Here is a 25,488-nt window from a genome sequence, read left to right on the forward strand (position 1 = left end):
TTCCCAGTCCGGCCCTGGTTCTTCCTAACAGATCAGATGCATCTTTCTCCTGAGGGTAATGAGCTCTTTGCGCAATTGCTGTTCTCTTTTTCAGCCCCATTTAAGGCACAGACTGGGGTAAGTTAAAAGGCAGGTAAACGACGCCGGCCTTCCGGTCATCTTGACATCTTCAAGGCAATAACACACCATTGGCGGGTTATCACCTGAATTACTGGTTTCATTTCGGCCTCCAAGTGTTTGGAGTATTAATATTTGGGGGTTGGGATGAACCCTGCAGCCAGTCTTACTGGCTTTTCATTTAGCTGATTGCTTCCCTTTGGTGTCTCTTTGCAAGTTATGGCCCTTTAGCCCCGCCTATCACTCAGTCGTGTGGCAGGGTGATACATTTTTGCAAATATGACCTGGTTTTAGAAACCCTAAACCCTCAGACAAAATGCAAGCTGATTACATTTTTATCAGCCCCAGCCAGGGAATCTGGTGGGATGAAAACCGCAAACCTCCTTATTACTTGAGCATGGTTCCTACATGACAGTGAGTCCTATGAGACTACGGGATTAAGTGGTATATTCATGAGTTCTGGAATTCTTCTCGCCATGGATAAACATACACAAGAAATCTACACTACACTATTTGAAAAGGCTTTATAAAAAATTAATGCCCAAATCTTGTACAGATTATCAGCCAGATTCATCATAGTCCCGTTTTACGAGTCCTTAATAGCGATTATTAAGGAATCGCTATTAAGGACTTGCAAAACAGGATTCATGTAGGAATCGCTAAATAAATTGCGATTCCTACACATTCCTTATTTGCGATTAGCAAATTGCTAATCGGAAATAAGGAATAACTCCCCATTCATTCCTATGGGCCTAAAGGCCCATAGGAATGAATGGGGAGTCAATCCTTATTTGCGATTAGCAATTTGCTAATCGCAAATAAGGATGTGATTTCAAGGGTGCCAGGGGTGTCCAAAGGACACCCTGTAGCACCCCTGAAATGAAAATATAGACTGATGTTGCGCACACACATGTCCAAAGGACATGTGTGTGTAACATACAACTGAGAAAAATGCACAAAAGTGCATTTTTCTCAGTTTTCGCTATTTACCACGATGTCAGACTTCGCGGTAAATAGCGGCAAAAAATAGCGAAATCGCAATTTTTTAATGGTTCATGATTAGCATTTAAGGAATCTCAAATTGAGATTCCTTAAATGCGATCACAATTTGAAAAATCGTAATTTTTTGCGATTTTTCAAATTGCGAGTTCATGACCCATTGATGAATTCCAAATGCCATTTTTGCGGGCGCAAACGGCCTAATTCAGCGATTCGCACCGTTTCAGACCGCAAAAATGCTTGATGAATCTAGCTGTATATGATTAGATGTAACTATAAAAGTTGTCAAATTAAAGTGATTCATAAAAACTTCATTCAAAAGAATTGCAACATTGTCGATGGTATTCATTGAATTAAAGCATTAAATAATTAAAGCATCTAAAATTCTGCCACATGTACCTTAGCTAAACAAAAAATGTGTTGTCTATTAGCTTCTGTACTTTGAGGAGGTTACTCTCCGGCTCCATTGTGGAGCTCCCGAGCTGATAGGAGCATGGCCCTGGGATTCATCCACCTCCACTGAGGGTGTGTGCAGCTCAGCTCGCACAAAGCTCCCAATAGAAGCTGGAGATGCTTCTCTCACAAATCTGTGCCTATATCATGCCTAAATATGCTTTTCTGATTATTATGAAAAGACTGGACCTCGTGACGAGCGATGTAAATAAAATGCAAGATTTAGCATATGATGAATTCTGTTGCACATTTGTTAAAATACTATACATGTTACAAATCAAATACACATATGCATAATTGATTACCTGTATCCAACAGGAGTGCTCAAACACTGCTCCAAGTTAGGAAAGAGTTAAAGACTCACCTCTTTAATGAACACTATATTATAATAATATTACTAAAGGAAGCATTAATTTATAATTGGAAAATGTGCACTCAAATAGATGAATATCTGAAATGTAATGGAGGCTCACAAGCAGAGTCACCTGGGGGGTTGTCTGGGGGGAATGCTTGGTTCGCATTTGAGTGGGCCTTTGATCCCAATATTCATTAGCTTCAGGAATTTACATTTAGGTGGGTCTTCTCACACTACTGTGTGGGGGCCTCTGATTGGTTTTGAAGATAGAGGGCGGACCATTAACTCACAAAAATATGAATATATATGCTAGGTGATGAATGGTGAGAAATGTCCTAGTCTTGCATACCCTGTATTGGGATCAAAATAATGTACAGATTTGTAGCAGTGCCTTGAACAAGTATGTTTTGTATGTTTTTGAATATGTGTTGTGTTATCCCTAAGCGATGTTCATACAATAAATACGGGGCCTCGGACTTGGTTGGTATTTTGCACAATCATTGCGCTAGCTGGGCCCCCTCCATATAATGGGTTGAGTGGATATAATGCGGAGATCTAAGTAGGAGTGAGAATTCAGGATTCAAATTGCGAATGCATAGAGAATTGATGGAAGTTGCTTGGGGGGGGTGGAGGAGGGGTGGCATCAGGACACAAGTCCCCAAACAAATAGTGAATGGGACTAATTAGAATATGTAGTTCACAATAAGTAAAGTCACATCTCTATAATATTCCCCACTTAAAACTGAAAGAGCGGACTTGTATTTATGTAGTAACGTGAAAAGAAAATGTTTTGATTTGCTTTACATTTTATAAATCAAGTGTAGATTTTCCTCATTTAAATGTGTAATTGAGCTCAGAAATGGCTGAAAGAGTGTAGTATATTAGAATTGAAAATAATTAGTAAACCCAGTAAAATTGAAGTGAAGTTTAATCCATAAGAAGAGCACGTCCTAGTACATCAGCTGACAGGCAGAACTGAACCAAGAGCACACTCCAACATACTAGAACTTAGAACATAGCATTTAAAAGAATACAACAATAAGGTTAAAGGGAAACTACAATAATAAAACGCATACTACATATCTTCCCTTTTTCAAAAAAATAAAAAACTACTTATACACAATAAATTCTTTAAATTTCAAAGGTTTTTTAACAGTTCTACCAAAAGAAGATTTCTGATTTTCACAATTATCATTGTCATTGATATACCCATCATCCACGATAACGTTCTTATCCGATGAACAAGAAGGTACATCTTGAGTAGAAAAAGTTTCAAAATTGTTCATATCGCTTTCATCATTAACCTGCTTGTCATAGCACCAAAAATGTCCATGAGAAAAGTTCTTACATTCAGTAGGGTGATTAACTGACAAAGGTTGTGTTGGAGCTAAGCGACTAAGATGCCATTTTTCACCATTTTCTAAAGTGACAGAATTCTGATGAACTTTAACAACTTTCTTTGGAGAGCTAAATTTGTTCTGACCTTTACAAACCTTTCTCGGATTTTTAACAGAAACCCATTGCCCAACTTGCAACTGGACAGGTTTAGAGCCATGTTTGGTATTATAATAAATCCTATTTTTGGTTTGAGATGCAACCAAATTAGATTTCACTTCATCAACATCATAGAAACACATATCATTCTTCTTCATCCAACCAGGATTAGTTTTAGAAAGTGGTTTTCTACATCGCATGAGAGAAAATGGACTCAAACCTAAAGAGGGATGATGTGTCACACGATAAGCCCAAAGCATTTTCAAAAACTCACACTTCCATTCAAGTTTAGATTTAACACATAGTTGCAAAGTACTTTTAATAATCTGATTAAGTCTCTCCACAACACCATTGCAAGAAGGATGATACAATGGAGACAACTTATGTTTAATACCTTTAGAAACAAAGAACGACTGCATATCTTTAGATTTAAACTGTGAACCATTGTCTGTAAGGATGGATGCAGGATAACCTTCTTGAACAAAGATCCTTTCTAGAAAACCAATGACACAAACAGCATTGACTTTATCAACAACTTCTATTTCAAACCATCTAGAAAACAGGTCAACCAAAACAACAATAAATTTTACAGTCTGATCGAACCACGAAATAGGACCCATAATGTCCATTGATAAATCCTCCCAAGGAAGATTAGGAGAAGTTACTTCACCCAATGGTGGATTAAAAGTTTTCTTAGATTTGTCAGAAGTCTCACAACTGACACACTCTCTGACGAATTTCTCAATTTTACCATCCATGCCAGGCCACCAATACTGGTCTCTCACTCTAGATTTAGTACGAGAAATGCCTGGATGACCTTCATGAGATAACTGAACAATACTGTCTCTTAAAGACTCCGGAGGAATTATTTTATCACCTCTGCAAAGAAAATGATCGCAAACAGAAAGTTCATCTCTGACTTCCCAAAAACCTCTCACAACATCATTTAACTCCTTTTTAGAAAAATCATTCCAACCAGACACAACTTTAGACTTCACAGTACCCAAAATACTGTCTTCAGAATCAGCTTTAGTCCACTGCTCTAAAGAAATGGAGTCAAAAACGTTATCATTAGAAACTATATTAGCAACTGAAAAATCATTCCAAGAATTCCTATCAGCTTCAAAAATAGGTAAAGAAGATCTACTTAAAAAGTCTGCAATTACATTCTTTGCTTCAGGAACATATCTAACTTCAAAAATGAAATCTTGTAAGCGCATGGACAATCTTGCTATACGAGCAGTAGCTTTAAAAAGACCATCAGTAGTTAGTAACATTGTAAGAGGTTTGTGATCAGATCTAACATAAAAAAACTTCCTCCACACAAACTTTCTGAAATGTTCCAGTGCCCATACAACAGCTAATGTTTCTCGCTCAATCACGGAGTATTTTTCTTCCGTAGGAGTCAATGATCTAGAAGCAAATGCAATTATAACTTCAAGACTGTATTCAGAAACTTGGCTTAAAACTGCACCCAATCCCTTTGAACTCGCATCTGTGGTAATAAGTGTGGTGGCAGCAGGATCAAAACCTTGAAGATTTGGAGCACTACAAACAGCTTTCTTTATGAGATCAAAAGCTTGCGGACATTCTTCCGACTATACAAAAGAAACCTTGTTCTTTAATAAACACCTCATGTGGTATGTTTTCTCAGAAAAATTAGATACAAACTTAGAATAAAATTCTGCCAATCCCAAGAATGATCTTAAATCATCTTTGGACTTGGGAGATGGAGCATCCAAAATAGCCCTGATTAACTTTGTTTTGGGTCTGATACCATGTTCTCCAATTTCATGCCCCAAGTACACCACTTTATTTTCTGAAAATTTACATTTCGAAATTTCAGCAGTGAGACATCTTTCATCAAGAATACTTAAAACATTCCTCAACCTTGAGTCATGTTGAGAAGAATTCTTACCCATGATAAGTATATTGTCTTGAAAAAAAATTACGCCATGCAGTTCTCCAAAAAGCTGTGACATTACCCTTTGAAAAACCGCAGCAGCGGAAGCTAAGCCAAAAGGCATTCTTCGAAAACGAAAGCAGCCAAAAGGGGTACAAAATGCTGTTAGATCTCTACAAGAATGGTGCAAAGGAATTTGGTGATACGCTGAGGATAAATCAAGCGTAGAAAAGAACTTTGCACCACGTGTTAACGATAACATTTCATCAATCCTAGGCAATGGATACTGGTCAACAATAATATTCTGATTTAGATTGCGAAGGTCAAAACATAAACAAATTTTTCCATTGGCCCGTCTTGCAACAACCAATGGAGAAATCCACTCAGCAGCTTCAATGGGTTGAATAATGCCAATATCCTGTAACTTCTGTAGTTCATTTTTGACTTTATCTTTAACAATCAAAGGAATATTTCGAACTTTATGAATTTTAGGAATTGTGTCACTCTTCAATCTAATCAGATGAGAAAAACCTTTGAATTTACCAATCTTACCTGAAAATACATTGGGAAACTCTTTCAAAACCCAATTTTTAGTGTCCACACTCACACCAGCAACAAGAACTTGTTCAGGACTGTTAGGATCCAAAATGATATGTAACGGTTTTTGGTCCCTCCAACCTAAAACAGATGGACCACAAATAGCAATGTACAATTTACAAAATGCAGTGTGAGATTTGAATTCGAACAATAAAGGACGAAATCCTAACATTTCAATTTTGTTACCAGTGAAGCTATCAGGTGAAATATCAGTAGGCTCAAGATGAGGACCTAGGTCGTTAACTAACTCTTTCTCCCACACTTCCTTGTTGACGATAGTGTAGGGTGAGCCTGAATCTGCTTCAACTTGGACTGGAATCCCTCCAAATTTAACAATACATAAAGGTTTACTTTTGACAGATTCATCAACACTTAAAACAATATTGCATTGAAATCTTCCTGTAACAGGAGATAAAGAACTATCAACATCAGAATCATAGTCAGAAGAATCAGTATCGTTAATACAGGAAACTTTTGGTCGTTGAAATGAACCTCTGTTGCAAACCTTCGCATAATGTCCAAGAACTCCACAATTAGAGCATTTCACAGATCTTGCAGGACATTTGTCAAAACCAGCGTTGTGATTTTTATCTCCACAATGATAACAGGCAAAGGTAGTATTGTTCTTATTGTACATCTGCTTAAACATTGGCTTCTGCTTGGGAAAACCTTTCTGAAAACCTTTATTGGTCTGAGAATTCTTGAAATTCTTTTTCTTTGATACGTCTTTATTGTTATTATTGACAGAAATTTTGTTGACACCTGAAGTAGTAGAAGTAGAAGTGGAAGGAGATTCAGTTTGTTCTGAAAGAGCTTTAGAACTCCTGTCGGAAAGCTCAGCTTTTTTTAATAATGTAATTACATCTTTTAAGCTAGATTCTCCTTCAATCCACAGCCTGTCTTGAATACTCTTATTTCTTGAGCAGACAACCACTTGGTCGCGAATAAGTTCATCATGTAAGACGCCAAATTTACAATGCATGGCAAGTAGTTTGAGTTGCGAAACATACTCCTCAACAGACTCATTCTCTGACTGTTTTCTTTTAAAGAATGCACGTCTAGTGACACCAATACAAACTGTAGGTGAATAGTGTTCAGTCAAATCAGATAGAGCTGCATTAAAAATGTTAACATCATCAGATCTATCAGGTTTCTGCATTTGGTTGTAAACTCTTAGCCCTTCAGGACCAAGACTATGCAAAAGCATTCTGATTTTGCGTTCAGGTGTTAATATTCCAACATTGTCTTCTAAAGTGGCAATGTAATTAAGGAAATAATCTTTCCATTCAGACCATTTAATGACAGGTTCACCAGGAGAAGTTAAAAATTCTTTAGGAGTGCTAATATTGATATTAATACAAGAAGAAGATATGGAGCTGTTTGTAGTAGAACCAGAAGCAGAAGTAGAATTATCTCCTGAATTGTCACTATTCATGTTTTAAACAAAATGAAGAAAAGAAAGAATAATTTTTTTTTTTAAATGAAATAAAATAAAATGAATAAACTCACATAATACACGATAATGAAGAAAGGTAGAATTAATCCGTTGGATAATTGAAGAAAAGACGTGCTCAGGAAGAAAAACGCTCCGAAGGAATGATTAATAACACTCAAAGTGGAGGCACGCACAACGTGAAGGTCATGACACGACCTGGAATGTGCGCAATACGCAATAGATTTTGGTACGTAGCAGCGCCATCTCCGATATGTCACCACTTCCGCATGCACCCTGACGTGCGTTGCCTCTCGCGTGCAGTCTGACGTGCGGTGTCTCTCGTGTAAGGAGTAACTAGGCAACAGCAGGATGTTGGAGCGCTGAAGAGCTCGAGGTGTGCGAAAGCCCAACGGAGAGTCTTTTAAAGGTAAACAAAGCTTACAAGTAATAGAAATCAAGAAGTCAAAGTTGAGAAAATGAAGAAATGAGCTCCATGAGAGAAAACGAAATCCACGGACAGTTAATTCCAAAGTGTACTCACATATTAAAATCCAACGGTGTAATTTCAATTCAGGAAAGAGAGAAAAAAAAATAATCCAAAATCTAATTATCCTCAAGGTTCTTGAACAATCCCATCCTCATCGCCAGTTTTTGTAGTATATTAGAATTGAAAATAATTAATAAATCCAGTAAAATTGAAGTGAAGTTTAATCCATAAGAAGAGCACGTCCTAGTACATCAGCTGACAGGCAGAACTGAACCAAGAGCACACTCCAACATACTAGAACTTAGAACATAGCATTTAAAAGAATACAACAATAAGGTTAAAGGGAAACTACAATAATAAAACGCATACTACAAAGAGCCACTATTTTAAAACAGTTGTGTGGAACATGATAACAGTAGACCAGGTTTAGACAGTGAAAACATTTTCTGGATGTATTTTTGAACAGTGAAACGTTCTGGTAATGCCTGTGTTTTTAGGGCGCAGCCTAACACCTCTTAGGGATTTTCAAAAAATTGACTTAGGAATGCATTCCGTCCCTCGATTATCATTGACTTTGTGGTTTGTAACTCACATTTTCTGGCTTTCTATTTGCTGGCTTTATTTTTCTTTAGGCTCTCCAAGTTCAGTTTGTCCCTCCCGTTGCCTTAAGTGTGTTTACTGTATTCTACCATAAACTCCCTTTCTGTAAACAGGCCTTTAAATCTTGTTCTTATCTTGTCACATTTTCTGTGCATTCAAGGAGCAAGGTCAAATGTCAGGTGCTGTCTTCCAAGAGTGCTTGGTTAGTTTTCTCTCTCTGACTTCAAAGTGAGAGGATTTGTGTGACAGTCTTGCTCCATACAGGAGGTAGGAAAGAGGTTTTTTCTAGCATATGACAACATTTAAATGAATTGTATAAGAATTTCAGTTTATATCAGAATTTGGTACACAAATGAAGCACAGTTTTTGCTATTTCTGAAATGTTTGGAAACAGATCCTTTAATATGATCAAAACAAATAATTACAATAGGTGATGCAATTTTCATACATTTTCATGTGTGCACTGTATAGTTTTACTAGTAAAACTGTATGTCTAGGAAAATGTAATGGTCATATCAATTGAAACAGTGTTGTCTGTAAAGGCAATGCGCAACCATACCATGCATTCTCCAGTATTACTTAGCACCTCTCCACACCACAGAACTCTACTCTTCCCACTCCCCATCATTCCACTGCACTCTACACCAGTCCACTGTACGCCGCTGCACTCTATGCTACTTCACGCTACGCCTCTCTACTCTACCCTGCTTCAATTTACTCTATGCCAGTGCACTTTACACCACTATACTATATACAAATGCACTCTTTGCCACTGAACTACACTACTATAGTCTAAGGCACACAAATCTACTCTGCACAACTCCACTCTACGCCACTTTACCCTACGCCACTCTTCAGCACTACACTCTATGCCTCTTCACTCTATGCCAATATACTCTACAGTCAATCAATCAAGTAGCTTGTAAAGCGTGAGTACTCACCCATAAGGGTCTCTAGGTGCTGGGAGGCAAGAGGGAAATGCAGATCTGTTGCAAGGCACTGTGGTTCAGCCGAAGAGCCAGGTCTTGAGGTCCTTCCTGAATTGAGGCAGTGACGGTGATTGCCTTAGGAGGGGGGAAGAAGGGTGTTCCAAGTCTTTGCAGTGAGGTAGGAGAGGGATCTTCCCCGGCTGTGGTCTTTCAGATACGTGGGATGGCAGCCAGGGGCTGTTGGGCGGAGCCGAGGTCTCTGGTGGGTGCGTGGAACGAGAGGCTGTGGTTGAGAAATGTAGGTCCTGTGTCGTGTAGGGCTTTGTAGGCATATGTGAAGAGCTTGTAGATAACTCTTTTGTTGACTGGGAGCCAGTGGAGGTCTGTCAGGTGGCTGGTGATGTGGCTACAGTGGGGGATGTTGAGGATGAGGCTGGCAGAAGCATTCTGGATTCTTTGCAGTTTCTCTAGGAGTTTCTGTGTGATGCTGGTATAGAGTGCGCTGCCGAAGTGGAGTCGGCTGCTGATGAGTCTTTCTGGACTCGGCAGGGATCCACTTGAAGATCTTTTGGAGTAGGCATAGCATATAGAAACAGGATGATGAGACAGCATTGATCTGGAGGTTCATGGTAAGCGAGGAGTCCAAGATGATGCTGAGATTTCTTGCATGAACTGTGGGTTTGGGGGGAAGTCCAAGATCTGCGGGCCACCGGGAGTCATCCCAAGTGGAAGGGATGGAACCCAGGATGAGGACTTCGATCTTCTCTCAGTTTAGCATGAGGCAACTGTCCTTCATCCAGGTGGCGACAACCTTCATCCCGTCGTAGAAGTGCTCTCTGCGACTGTGGGTTCATTGGTGATGGAGAGGATTAGCTGGGTGTCGTCAGCGTAGGAGACGATGTTGAGTCCGTGATTCGTGATGATGGCTGCAAGCGGGCCATATAGATGTTGAAGAGAGTGGGGCTCAGGGAGCCCTGATGTACTCTGCAGCTGATTTCTGTGTGTTCCGATTGGAACAGTGGTAGCCTGACTCTCAGTGTTCGGCCGGTGAGGAAGGATCGGATCCATTCCAGGGCATTTTTGCGGATGCCGGTGTTGTGGAGTCTTGTGCATAGGGTACTGTGGGAGACGGTGTTGAAGGTGGCTGAGAGGTCCAGGAGGATGAGGGCTATAGCTTCGCCTTAGTCCAGGAGGGTGCAGACGTTGTCTGTGGCAGTGAGGAGGGCGGACTCCATACTGTGATTGCTTCGGAAGCAAGATTGAGAGCTGTACAGTATGTGATCCACCTCAATGAACTTGGAAAGTTGGGCGTTGTTGCCTACTCGATGACCTTGGCTGGAAAGGGGAGCTGGGTCTGAAGTTCTTGCGGTCCTTCGGGTCGGCAGTGGGTTTCTTCAGCAAGGGGTTGATCTCTGCATGTTTCCAGTCTTCCAGGAATGTGGCGGAGTTGATGTAGCAGTTGATGGTACAGCAGAGTTTGGGATGATGGAGTACCAGCACTGTTGAAGATGTGGTATGTGCAGGGGTCTGAGGGTGATCCTGAGTGGATGCTCTTCATGATCTTGAAGGTGTCAGAAGTGGGGGACGGGGGTAGTCCAAATGATCAGGGTTTGCTGGGGTCCAGTGTCGTTAGGTGAGGTGGTTGTGAGAGGGGTGAGAGGGTCTTGGTATCGAGTTCATTGAAGCTGTTGTAGATTTTCCTGGTGGAAGAAAGTACTGAGGTTGTTGCAGAGGTCTTGGGAGGGTGGGATGTCTGATGTCCCTGTGCTGGGTTTGGCAAATTCTTTTACCACGGTAAAATGTTCCTTGCTATTGTGCGTGTTGACATTGATTCTTTCTTGAGGGGACTCTTTCTTTGTTGTTCTGATGAGGTGGTGATGTGTGGTGACAGTGGGTTTGAAGGCTGAGCGGTCTTCCACAGTCTTACTGCTCCTCCATCTCTTTTCCAGCCATCTACAGGAGCATCTGGAGTCTACAGCACTTTACACCATTACAATCTATGCCACTCTATGCAACTGCACTCTACCCTGCACTACTCTACTCTACGCCACTTCACTCTACTCTGAAACAATCAACTCTACGCCACTGCACTCTACGCCACTCTATTCTTAACCACTGCACTCCACACAACTGCACTCTGTCACTGCATTCTACTGTGCATCACTGTACTTTACGCCACTCTACACTTCTGCACTCTGACACTCTACTCCACTGCACTCTCCACCACAGAAGTCTGTGCCACTGTAATCTGCACTATATGCCACTGCTCTCTACTCTGCACCACTCTATGCTTCGTTTCTCTGTGCCACTGCACTCTAAGCCAATCGGCTCTACTCTGCTTCACTGCCCTTTACACCACTCTACTCTGTGCCACTCTACTCTCTGCCCCTCCAGTCTATTATGCACCACTCTGATCTATTTTATTGTATTTATTTATACAAGATTTGTAATGGGCATGGCTGCCCCAGCGACGAGGCATCCCAGCGCAGCCAGAACCGGCAGCGAGAACAGGGGGGCCTACAAACACGGAAGATTACAGAGTGGGGAACAACCATGTTTTTAATGATTTCCGAAATGGCAAAAGATTGGGGGTCGATCGAATGCTAACTGGCAGAGAATTCCAAAGCTTGGCTGCCATGAAACAGAAAGAGCGACCCCCGGTCCTTGCCCTCCTCATTCGAGGGACACCGGCCAAACCGTGGTGTGCGGAGCGCAAGGTGCGCCTGGGCAAATAGGACTTCAGCAGGCCAGATAGCCCAGTAGGGGCTTGCTGTCTCAGGATTTTCTGCGCAATGCACAGCACCTTGAACTGAATACGGGCTTCGATCGGTAACCAATGCAGTTTTAGAAGCACTCATGCAACAGATTGGGATCTTGGGAGTCCCACTAACATGCGAGCTGCCGCATTTTGGACCCTCTGCAGGCGTTTGATACTTGCCTTATTGGCCCCTAACTATAGGGTGTTGCCATAGTCAAGCTTCGCAAGAATGGAGGCTTGCATGATGGTTTGGCGAACGCTGGGTGGAAAGAGACAAAGCAAAGGCCTCAGTTCTCTCAGGAGGCCAAAGCAAACAGCAGCAACAGCTCTGGTCTGCTTCTCGAATGTTAAACCGGAGTCGAACCAGACACCCAGGTTCTTTACAGTCTCCTTCGGAAGCGGGCAGGTTTCAGATGTTCTGGCCACCACTGCTCGGACCAGAGCTCCTGGTCCTTCCCAAAGAGAAGAATCTCGGACTTGCTGGCATTAAGTTGAAGGCAATTAGCCTTCATCCAGTCCGAGATAATCGCCAGATCCTCTTTGAAGGACTCCAGGTTGGCGTGACTCTTTTTAGAAAAAGCAATGACCAGCTGGGTGTTGTCCGCAAACGACACTAGGGACAGACCCCTGCCTCTGGCCACCTCCGCTAAGGGTCCCAAGTACAGGTTGAATAGAAGTGGGCTTAAAATAGAGCCTTGGGGTACCCCTCTACACAGGACATGGTCCTGCGAGGGAAAAGGTGGCACAGATACTTGAAACAATCGCTCTTCCCGAAAAGATCGAATCCAGGCCAAAGCCTCACCCCTGACTCCGATTGTCCAAAGCCGCCGGAGAAGGATCAGGCCCAAGGCCGCGGAGTCGCCTTCATCCAACCGACTTCGGATAGTCTACGTAACAGCGAGAAGAGCTGATTCGGTGCTGTGGTGAGGGCGAAACCCGTGTTGGGACGGATCAAAGATATTGTGTTCATCTATATATCTAGACAAGATGGTATTAACATGTGCTTCCACAACCTTTGCCATAAAGGGAAGTTGGGAGATGGGGGCGATAGTTACCAGGGTCGTCCGGGTCAAGTGAGGGCTTCTTTAATAGTGGAATGATTTTAGCATGTTTCCACGCCCTTGGGACAGAGGCTGTTTTCAATTACAAGTTGGCTAGTTCGAGGGCTACAGGGGCAATAGGCGCCGCCATAGGATCCGCTGGCGAACCCGATTTGATTTTTACACTTAGGGTCTCAAACTCCTGGAGCGACAGCAATGGAAACCCTGTCAGGCTCCCACTCAGCCCAGCATCCAACCCTTCCAACAGAACATGCTCACTAGGGGGATTCCCCATAGAAAGACCCCGATAGATTCGCTCCACTTTCTCCACAAAGTGGAGTGCTAAGACCTCACAGTGATGATTTGAAGCCACGGGGAAGGTGTTAGGCATGCCTGCGCTCTTCAAGTTTTTAAGCAGCGCGAAGATGGTCTTAGTCGGATTGGCACTGTTCAGAATTTTATTGGCCACAAACTCAGACCGCGTTTTGCGGATGAGCTTGTGGTAATCTTTCACTGCCTCTCGATATGCTGCTTTGGCAGAAGGTTCATAGGAACGGCGCAAGGCAGGTTCCAGTTGCTTGCAACCCTTCTTTGCCTGTGTTAGTATATCTGTATACCAAGGGTTCGATGGCCCACGTCTCTTACCTCCCAAATGCATTGTATGATGCTTCATTGTATGCCGCTGAAGTCAATGCCACTGACCCTATGCCACTACACTGTGCAACACTCTACACCAATGCACTCTACACAAGTCCACTCCACTCTATGCCACTTCAGTGTATGACACTCCATCGGCAACTCCACACTATGCCACTCCAATACACAACACTCTCTGCCACTCCACTCTACAATACTCTACTCCACTCTTTGCCATTCCACTCTACTACACTCCACACGATACTCCTCTTCACCACTAACTTTTAGCCATGCTGAGCAGCAGCCACGCTGGTGTACAACATGGCTAAAACACATTGGCAAAGCCAATAGCTCTATCATATGCTTGACCTATTGGCTTTGAAATTGCTTGTTTACTTTTGTGTTCTTTTTCAATCAATCAATCAATCAAGGCATTTATAGAGCGCACTACTTACCCGGAGGGTCTCAAGGCGCTTGGGCGGGGGGGGGGGGTGGGGTTCCGCTACTGCTCGAACAGCCAGGTCTTGAGTTTCTTCCTGAAGGAGAGGTGGTCTTGGGTCAGGCGGAGGTCGGTTGGGAGGGTGTTCCAGGTCTTGGCGGCCAGGTAGGAGAAGGACCTTCCTCCTGTTGTCGCTCTTCGGATGCGGGGGACGGCGGCGAGGGTGTGGTTGGTCGATCGGAGGGGGCGTTTGGGAGCGTAGAAGTTGAGGCGGTTGTTGAGGTAGCTCGGGCCTTGGTCGTGTAGGGCTTTGTGTGCGTGGGTGAGGAGACGGAAGGTGATTCTCTTGTTGACGGGGAGCCAGTGCAGGTCTCTCAGATGTCCGGAGATGTGGCTGCGTCGGGGGATGTCGAGGATGAGTCTGGCTGAGGCGTTCTGGATCCGCTGGAGTCTCTTCTAGAGCTTGGCGGTGGTTCCGGCGTAGAGGGCGTTGCTGTAGTCCAGTCGGCTGGTGACGAGGGCCTGGGTGACCGTCTTCCTGGTCTCGGTGGGGATCCACCGGAAGATCTTCCGTAGCATGCGCAGGTTGTTGAAACAGGACGTGGAGACGGCGTTGTCTTGTCTGGTCATGGAGAGGGAGGAGTCCAGGATGAAGCCCAGGTTGCGTGCGTGGTCTGTCGGTTTTGGGTGCGGTGCCCAGGGCGGGGGGCCACCAGGAGTCGTCCCAGGCGGAGGGCGAGGAGCCCAGGATGAGGACTTCCGTCTTGTCTGAGTTCAGTTTCAGGCGGCTGGTCGTCATCCACTCGGCTACGTCTTTCATCCCTTCGTGGAGGTTGGTTCTGGCGGCGGCGGGGTCGTTGGTCAAGGAGAGGATCAGCTGGGGGTCGTCGGCGTAGGAGATGATGTTGAGGTTGTGTTGGCGTGCGATGGCCGCAAGGGGGCTCATGTAGACGTTGAAGAGGGTGGGTCTGAGCGAGGAGCCCTGAGGAACGCCGCAGATGACTTCCGTGGCTGCAGATCTAAACGGTGGTAGGCGGACTCTCTGTGTCCTTCCAGCGAGGAAGGAGATGATCCACTCCAGGGCCTTCTCCTGGATTCCGATGTTGCTGAGGCGCTGCACTAGGGTGCGGTGGCAAACAGTGTCGAACGCCGCGGAGAGGTCTAGGAGGATGAGGGCCGCTGTTTCACCATTGTCCAGCGGAGCTCGGATGTCATCGGTGGCAGCGATGAGGGCGGTCTCGGTGCTGTGGTTGGCTCGGAAGCCAGACTGTGAGGGGTCGAGGGATCCAATCGTCTCGAGGAAGGCAGCCAGCTGCTTGTTGACGGTCTTCTCGATGACTTTGGCTGGGAACGGGAGGAGCGAGATGGGGCGGTAATTCTTCAGTTCGGTGGGGTCCGCTGTTGGTTTCTTTAGAAGAGCGCTGAGTTTGGCGTGCTTCCAGCTCTCAGGGAAGGTGGCGGTGTTGAAGGAGGTGTTGATGATGTCCCGCAGGTGGGGTGCGATGACAGCGTCGGCCTTGTTGAAGACGTGGTTGGGGCAGGCGTCGGTCAGAGATCCGGAGTGGATAGAGTTCATCGTGCAGATGGTGTCTTCCGTGCTGATCTGGGTCCAGGCGCTGAGGGTGGTGGTGGGGGGCGTTGGTGCGGTCGTTGGGAGCGTTGTTTGTGGGCTGAAGCTGTTGTGTATGTCAGCGATCTTGTTGTGGAAGTAGGAGGCGAGGGAGTTGCAGAGGTCTTGCGACGTGGTGATGTCGTTGTTTCCGGCGTTGGGGTTGGAGAGCTCTTTCACGATGTTGAAGAGTTCCTTGCAGTTGTGTGCGTTGTTGTCCAGCCGGTCCTTGAATGCTGTTTTCTTGGTGGCGCGGATCAGTTGATGGTGCTTCCGGGTGGCGAGCTTGAGGGTGGTCATGTTGTCCGGTGTTGGCTCCCTTCTCCAGGCTTTCTCGAGGGCTCGGCAGTTCTTCTTGGAGCTCTTGAGTTCGTCGGTGAACCATGGGGCCTTCTTGCTGCCGGGTCTGCTAGGTGGGGTCCTCAGTGGGGCGAGGTCGTCTCGCAGTTGCTGATCCACTTCGTGAGGTTGTCGGCGGCCTGGCTGGGGTTCGCTGAGCTGGCGGGAGGGTGCTGGCTCAGGGAGGCGGCGAGCTGGTCTGCTGTGATCTTGTTCCAGTTTCTTGAGGCAACCTGTTGCTGGTGGTGGTGGATCGTGGATCTTCTGAAGCTGAAGTGGACGCAGCTGTGGTCCGTCCAGTGGAGTTCGGTGGCGTGGCTGAAGACGATGTCCTTGCTGGATGAGAAGACAGCGTTGAGTGTGTGTCCGGCGAGGTGGGTGGGGGTGGTCACCAGCTGCTTGAGTCCGAGGTTGGCGAGGTTGTCAAGCAGGGTGGTGGTGTTGCGATCGTTGTTGTTCTCCAGGTGGAAGTTGATGTCCCCCAGGAGGATGTAGTCAGCGGAGGGGAGGGCGTGCGGGCTGATGAAGTCGGCGATGTCTTCGCTGAATTGTGTGCGTGGTCCCGGGGGTCGGTAGATGAGGGTGCCTGTGAGGGTGGTTTTGGGGTCCGTGTGGATCTGGAAGTGCAGGTGTTCGGCGGTTGTCAGGGTGTCGTCGGTGTTGGTCATGATGCGGATGGTGTCCCTGTGGATGATGGCGATGCCTCCTCCAGTCTGGTTGCCTCGATCTCTTCGGGTGATCTTGTAGCCGTCTGGGATGGCGATGGCGATGTCGGGCGCTGAGGAGTCGTTCATCCAGGTTTCCGTGAGGAAGGCGACGTCGGGGGCTGTGGTGTCGAGGAGGTTCCAGAGTTCGATGGTGTGTCTCTGGACGGAGCGGGTGTTGAGTAGGATGCACTTGAGGTGGTTGCTGCTGGTGTTCGGCTTGGCGGGTGCTGGTGCGGGGCAGGTCCGGATACAGGAGAACTTGCAGGCGTGACAGCTGAAGGGTCCGTGGGTTCGTCTCGGGGTGGCTCGGTAGCATCCCGGGATTCGGCCGGTGTTGAGTGCGTTGAGGGTGGCGGCGTCGTACGTATGGCGGGTGGGCTGGGGTCTGCGGGGGCCAGGGGTCCTGGCACTGGGCGCGGTCCAGGTGCGGACGGGCGCAGACGGGCTTACCTTTGGCGCACCTTCGGCGCTCAATCGGTGCTCCCGCTGCGCGCGTCCGCTGCGCGGTCGCTCAGGGGACGTCATAAGAGAGGAGCCGGGAGGGCAGGTCAGCTGGGTGGCGGGAGCGGGGCGACCTATGGGCAGGGGGGGCGGAGTCGGCGGGGGTCAGAGGCGGGAGGGGGCACTCAGGGCGGTCGGCGTAGGAGACCAGGGAGGAGGGCAGCGGAGGGGGTAAGGGTAGCACAGGGCAGCAGGACGGGTAAAGGAGCGGGAAAAACGGAAAACGAGGTAGGCAGCAGCGGGGCAGCAGGAGGGGGGAATATGTCCAAGCAGCTGCGGGCGGCGGAGCAGTGCTCAGACGGCGGCTGAGCAGCGCTCAGAAGGCAGTAGGCAGCAGTGGGGCCTCGGAGCGAGGCTCGGGCAGGTGGCAGGCAGGAGCAGCGGAGTGGGGGCGACCTCGCCTTGGAGAAGGCTCAGCGGTCGCTCCCTGACCCTGTACGCAGACCCCTTAAGAGAGGAGCCGGGAGGGCGGGTCAGCTGGGTGACCGGAGAGGGGCGACCTATGGGCAGGGGGGGCGGAGTCGGCGGGGGTCAGAGGCGGGAGGGGGCACTCAGGGCGGTCGGCGTAGGAGACCAGGGGGGAGGGCAGCGGAGGGGGTAAGGGGCAGCGGAGGGGGAGCTTTTTCAAGCTTCAAGCACAAAATCGCTGCACGTTTGTAGTTTATACAGCAATAGAAGGGTTAATGGTATGAAGTTCTCTGTTACTGCTTAGATAACAGATTAAAAGATAACCTCCTATGGGCCTCTTTCATAAATAAAGCGGATACTACCAGTAGGAAGGGAGACTGAAAAACACCTTGAGGCCAGGTTACATGCATACAGTGTTTATACATACAAACAGCTGAAATGCTGGGGCACAAGGAGACAACTCTCAGCCTCATTTGGCATTGGTTAAAGAAGTCCCAGCTTTAAACTCTGCGGCCTTCGACTCGGTCCATCACAACTTGTTGATGGACCGGTTGCGGGACTGCGGAGTCTAGGACAAAGCCTGGAAACTATTGAAGTCCTTTCTCTCTGACAGATCGCAGACGGTCTCATTGGGTGATTTCTGGCCACACCGTTTTGTCTACCTTGATGAGTCCCACAGGAGTCATCCATAAGTCCTACTATCTTCAATCTGTATGTGTCCTCCCTGGCTCCCCTTATTGACTCCTTCGGTTTCTGTCTCACCTCATACATCGACGGCACACAAATTACATATTGTGTGTATCGCTGCTACCTGTACAGGATATTGCCATAGATATACGGTTCAATGATTGTATGAAAGCGGTAGGGAGGTGGATTTTTTCATTGTTCACGTTCTCAAATGCGTGTTCGCAAGATATTTCCCCCTGAGCACGCAAACAGCGATAGCGAACAGTAAAAAAGCATCGCCAACAAGCAATTCTGCGTGTTCACGGAATTTCTGCGTGTTCGCTGAGATTTTTTACCATTTTGCGGAGATTTGAGTAACGCGATTACGCAAATTCCGCCCACCCCTATATAGGAGCCTCTACGACATTCTAAATGAAAACAAAATAACAGAACTAAAGTTTGGTTGAGATTTGAAAAGTTTTCATGAGGTGATACCTTAAGAGAAATAGTTAATACTGAACTAAAGCCTTATTATTTGTTTGTTTATAAGTACCATATCTGCCAGTACCATTCATCAGACTCGTCGCCCTCCCATAGTATTTAGGCGCGCCCTACCCAGCGCTCTCTGCCCTACAGTAGCTCTCCCTAGAGAGGTTATTGGGGCTGCGAGCTGCTGTAAAAACAAGAGGAAGCGCTAACCTTTGCGCACTGCTCACAGGCTATTTAGAAAATCTATTAGGAGCGTTTTTAGCGTGTAGTAAAATTATACCGTTTTTATTCTGGGGGCTGTTTTTAGAAATTGGGAATTGAATTAGCAGGCACACTGACACTTTACACACTCGTACCTCCTAAATATTGTACTTAAATCCGCTTTGTTTCGTGATTTCACTCGGCGGTGGGCGCCATCTTGGGTGAGGAAGGCGAGGTCAGCGCTCAAGTCGGGCCGGCCTCCCACCCTCCTCCTCCCTATATTATGTGTCACCCAACCAGACGGCGCAGCGGGCGCGCCGGAAGCGCGCCGAAGTCGAGCCAAAGTCCAGCCCGTCTGCGCCCGTCCGCGGCCGGACGGGGCACGGGGCCACAAACCCTGGCACTTCAGCTCAAAACACCATAAGGTATGGCAGACACGCACTACTTGCTCTACAACCCGACACACCTGTCGACTGCAAACACGCCATGTCTGCCCAGTCACTTATAAAATGCACAAGGTGCCACTTTGAACCCCTTCCTCAAATCCCAGACACTAACTCGGGCCCTATCATCAAAGCTGCACTATTGAATTGCAGATCCCTACGGAAGCATGCTCTAGAAATCTACCATCTACTAGAGGACCAAAATCTTAATATTCTTTTTCTAACTGAAACCTGGCTAGATGATCACTCGGACCCGGATATTATCCAGGCCATGCCCAACGGCTATTCTCTATCTAGACTGGACAGGAAGGACGGCAGAGGAGGTGGCATCGCCATAGCCACGAAAGCTCCTCTAGTCTGTTCCCTAGTACACACTCAGGTTGATCATAGTGAAGCCGGTACCTTCACAATTAACACTGGCCCCAATCATTCAATCTCTGGCATCTTGATATACCGACCGCCAGGTACACTATATGAGTTTACACCGACCCTAATGGAAGCGGTCACTCATTTAGCACTGAGGAAATCCAGACTGTTAGTGCTAGGGGATCTCAATGCTCATTTCGAAGATCATTTAGATAAAAACGCTGATGATATCCGAATGGAATTGCAATCTGTTCAGCTTGATCTAAAAAATAAAGAGCCTTCTCATCAATTAGGACACCTACTAGACCCCGTATTTGGTAACTGGCAGGGAGTACATACTTCCGATCCTATACCTATACCTTGGTCGGACCATTATATTATTCCCATCACAATACAGCTTGACAGAACGGAGATTGTTCGTCATCAATCCCTGCGATACAAACGCAGGAAATGGAAGAACTTCTCTCTTGACTCTTTTAAGCAAATTGTACACGATGAAGGCTCTCCCAAAGGGATAGACTGTGAGGCAGCTAATGACAACTTAAATAACATCGTCACCAAGGCCCTGGACATCACAGCCCCAAGTCGTTCCATGTCCAATGCCAGGAGACCTAAGAAAACTGCTCCTTGGTTTAGCCAAGAATTGCAAGCCATGAAAACGGCTTGTAAGAAACTTGAGAGAGCTTGGCGCCAGAATCTCTGTGCAGATATTAAAATACAATATAAAACAACGCAGAGAGAATATTATAAATCAGTTCGTTTGGCCAAAGCAAAGCATTATCACACCCGTATTTTGGAAGCAGGCAATTCCTCCAAGGAACTGTTTCTGATATACAAAGAGATATCCATAGTGGACATGACTTCCCCCGCTCACAATGACTCGGTGGAGGCGTGCAACAATATTGCACAGTATTTTGCGGGCAAAATACATAAAATCTATACTAGTTTCTCTAACCAGATAGACTCGGCCACGGACTTTATAGAAAATGACAAACTTGTAAATACACCTGTATGCTTAAACTCTTTTACAGTCCCGTCTTATGAAATCCTGTCCAAAATGTGCAATAAAATTAAATCAGGATCTCCTACGGATCCGGCACCCCCGAAAATTTTAGCTGAAGCCTTTCCTGTGTTAGAGCCTCACTTCAGGCACTTATTACACGCCTCCTTTACTACCTCTTGCCTTCCGGAGGAATGGAAACAAGCAATAGTACTACCCATTAAGAAAAAAGCAAACATCAGCATGGACATAATGGACAACCTACGACCCATATCCCTGCTACCTTACGTGGCCAAGTTAGCTGAGAAAATCGCTAACAGTCAACTTATGGAACATCTTGAGACCCATAATGTTTTCCACAAATCTCAGTCGGGTTTTAGAACTGGCTTCTCTACGGAGACAGCTCTCCTGAGGGCCACTGAAACCTTACGAGAAGGAGCAGATAAGGGAAAGACAATGGCCCTTATCATGCTTGATCTCAGTGCCGCTTTTGACACTGTAGCACATTCCATCTTGCTACAGTGTCTAAATAAAGCGGGAGTCACCAACAAGGCACTGGGTTGGCTGAAATCTTTCTTAATTAACAGGACCTTCCAGGTTCAAAGAGGTACTTTCCTCTCTGACAGGGTGATGCTGGAACAGGGGGTTCCTCAGGGCTCTGCCCTGAGTCCCACCCTGTTCAATCTCTACATGGCCCCTCTGGCAGAAGTGGTGCAATCGTTCGGCGTAGAGCTTGTCTCCTACGCCGACGACACGCAACTCCTCATATCTCTGACCCAGGCCCCTTCTAAGGAAGCTGATAACTTCAACGCGTGCATGTCCAAACTGGCTATGTGGATGAATGAACACTGTTTGAAACTTAATGGGACAAAAACAGAGGTCCTCATTATAGGAGGTAATGAGGTCAAATGGACGACAGAGTGGTGGCCCAGTTGCCTGGGACCCCTGCCCTCGCCTGCACAAGAGGCAACGAACTTAGGTGTATGGGTGGATAATAAACTGTCATTTGACAGCCACGTAAAGAAGACTGTTGGCAAATGTTTTGGGGTGATGAAAACCCTCAACCGCACCCTCGACCTGTTACCCATTAACTCCAGGCGTACCATGATGCAGGCACTTATAACGTCCCGTATTGATTACGGCAATGTACTACTCATGGGGACTTCAGTGAAAAACATAAAAAAGCTACAAGTTCTACAAAACTCGGCAGCCCGCCTGGTACTAAGGCTTCCCCGCCGAGCTCCTTCACGTCCCTCTCTAGCAGCCCTCCACTGGTTACCGATCAGTAAGAGGATTGTTTTTAAAGCCATGCTCTGGTGCCATAAAATCATTCATCACAGAGCTCCGGCATATATGTCTGATTTGGTGTCTGTGTATGAACCTAACAGATCTCTTAGATCCAAAGGAATGGGTCTACTCAAAACTACCTGCCCCAAAAAAGCTAAAATGGGTGGCAGATCATTTCGCACCTTAGCTGCCAAGCAATGGAACCTCCTGCCCCTAGATATTAGGCTGGAGAGTAATGAAATCAGATTCAGGAAGAAGTTGAAAACCTGCCTCTTTGGTTCGCTTCTTTTTTCCTCTGCTGCTGCTCTCTTTCTCCATAGCGCGGGGACACGCCGGGAGGTGTTACCATGCGCTCTAAAAACTCCTTTAAACTTAAAACTCGTGGGAATGCCTGCTGCAGTGTTACTGTTGAGTAGACGAGCCACAGCATCCTTGACTCTATACGCTTTCTTCACCCCAACCATCTTCCCCCTAAGATTTGCCACCACAGCAGTGTCTCCCGCTGTAAACCGAGGGCAAGTCTAGGGAGGATTTGTGAACTAGCGTCGCCACCCCATTGGAGTCATATGGGATCCAGGTAGCTGGCTCACGAAAACTCCTTTTCATTTTGATACCTGTGGGTGAACTTCCTGAGTGGCTGCTAACCTCTCCCTAGTTTACATCTACTTCCTAAGAAAAACCGGTGCATATTACCACCTGCTTCCCGAGGACCCAGACAGTGAGACTTCAACCGTGTGTGGCCCACTGTCAGGGGGCGGGTTTGGTTATCTTCCATCCAGGAGTGTAGGACAATCTGGGTGGACTAGATGGTGGAGGGAAGCTTGGGCCATGGAGTCTTCAGATGGTGAACCATTGAACCACTGTATACCATTGGCACTGCATTAGGGTGCTGAATATGTTTGTGTGTGTAAGAGCATGCCGTATGGACTTGCTGATATGTGTTACACCGCGTAGTGGTGCAGAGGGGATGTCTGTGAGTGGGAGTGATTGTGTGAGGACCGCCTGTGATTCACAACACTGGCCGTCGGTGCCGCGTTATACATTAATTGTTGCCAAAAGCACAGTTCCTTTTGACATTGAGTTTCCTGTGTGGCTTGGGCTCGCAGTGCTGCTAAAAAGTGTTCTATTTCCATGTATATGTATAATTCTGATAGTGTGCACCGCATATGGGTGCTCTCTCTCAATTGGGAGGGGCTAGATTAAGAACTGCCCACAGTGTGCATAATATTGATATCATAACAATACGAATGGGCCTAGTACTGCTAGTAATATTTTCAAATGTGTTTTATGCCCAAAAGTATATGCTGGCCATATTATAATGACTGAACATATGTGTTATAAACGTTTTTACATACATCCTGTGTGAAGTTTTGTTTATGTTGCTCAGTGAATTTATCGCAATCGGGTGCTGTGTCTTCGCTTCACACATTGCCTCTGTAGTAAGCCTGTCTGGGCAGTGAAAAGCTACCCAAGAGTGAGCATGGGTTGTACAGCGAGTGTAATTACCTGCCCTTGACGGGAGCTGTAGTTCTACCTGGCGTGGGCATACCTTCAGCCAACCAGACACTGCCGTTCCAACAACTGCACAATGTCAGAAGTCCCGAGAACATCAGGTGGAGGAGGCCCTTATTCTGCCAATGTGAATATTGGCTAGTAGGAGGCAGGGCAGAGTCAATTCCTTACAGAGGAAGGGATCATTTTCCTACATTTTCAACCGGTAGCTCTGTCAATGTATAACCAACTCACCCCAGAGGATGGTAATGTGAACCCTAAACTTTTGTCTCGTGATGGATTAGTGCATCTATTGCAGTGCAAAACATTTTTCATGTTGCAAACCAGTCACTGTGATAAAAGAGCAACTGATTTCTGAACTGAGAACAGAATGCCGGGCCCCTCCCCCATCTAACTTGAACCTAGTCCCTCTACCCATATCTTAGGCTAAGATGCACTTTCTGGCTGAACGTGTGCTCTAAAGATCATATACCATAATAGAGGGGCTACCGGTATACAGAAAGGTATATTAGTTGCTGCCTTGATATTGGAAGTGGAATGGGTTGGCTACATGCCTTGGAGTACGTGGTTACTTATGCTCATTGCCGCTGCATCAAGAAAGAAAATATTAATCTAAATTTCCTTCATCAATGTCCCGTGCAAATTCTAAAGGGCTCCTTTCTCCCCCATATGTTCTACAATCTCTATGTGGTCTGTCATCACTAATGCCTTTTGATTTTAATAAAATTACATGTACAATATGTTTGAATATAAGGGCTCACAGCCAGCCCTTTTTATCCACTAATCTGTTGATGTATCATTTACATTTTTCTTCTACTAACTGGAGCAAACAGAATGGGGCAATGGGTCCACCCACTTCACCCATTTGCTAACTTCACTTTGAGTGATGGCATTCTGCCCTTTCAGCCATTTCACAAGGAGCACACCTAAACATAAAGAAGTTTCCTTCTGTGCTAGGGACTACTATGTCAACGTAGTAAAATGTATTTTTTAGGTCGAGCCTAGCGTAGCGCGAATGCGCTATGAAAACGACCTCTTGGAATCAATCTGTACTTTTTACACGCTCATGTGCTTTTTTTTGGGGCATTCTTTCTATTGGCCTTTGCGTGCAAAGGCAGCACGCAATTGGGTAAAGGCGGGTACATGTCCCACATTTGCCAAGAATTGTAGCCGTCCACGGGCTATGGCTTGCGGTTACGCGCAGTGGTAAGAACGCGGGCGCACCACTCCCGGGCTTGTTCTATATAGCTTTCACCTGATTTACAACAGTAGCAGCCTGCTCTCAGGCGCACACACACAGTACAATGAGCTCAGAAAGTTCGCCTGGCCTCTGTTTTAAGCGGACACTTCTATTTGTATGCTGATGCTTGTTTTTAATGAACGTGTATTTCAGCTCGTATGCCATAGCAGTCGCAGACACCATTACATAGCAGCCGGTTCACCACAACTCACGTTCTGCTGGGAAGGGGATCCTGCACACAGAGTCTGCCTCTGACTGTGCTTCTGTCTAGCACACTCCCTCTGCTCCTCCCACCTCCCGGGGACAGGCTCAACCCACACGGTGATGCACACCCCTTTCAGTGACGTCTCTGCCCTGATACTAATCTCCTGCCTTCTGACGCTAGAGCAGGCGTCCACCTCTGTGCCCACCCCCGGACAATGGATGGCAGGGACCGCTAGCCCTTCTCTAAAGCCTGTGGAGGGCAACACTGGAGTCC

The sequence above is a fragment of the Lissotriton vulgaris genome, chromosome 2_2, assembly GCF_964263255.1.
Source record: "Lissotriton vulgaris chromosome 2_2, aLisVul1.2, whole genome shotgun sequence".
NCBI classification, from domain to species: Eukaryota; Metazoa; Chordata; class Amphibia; order Caudata; family Salamandridae; genus Lissotriton; species Lissotriton vulgaris.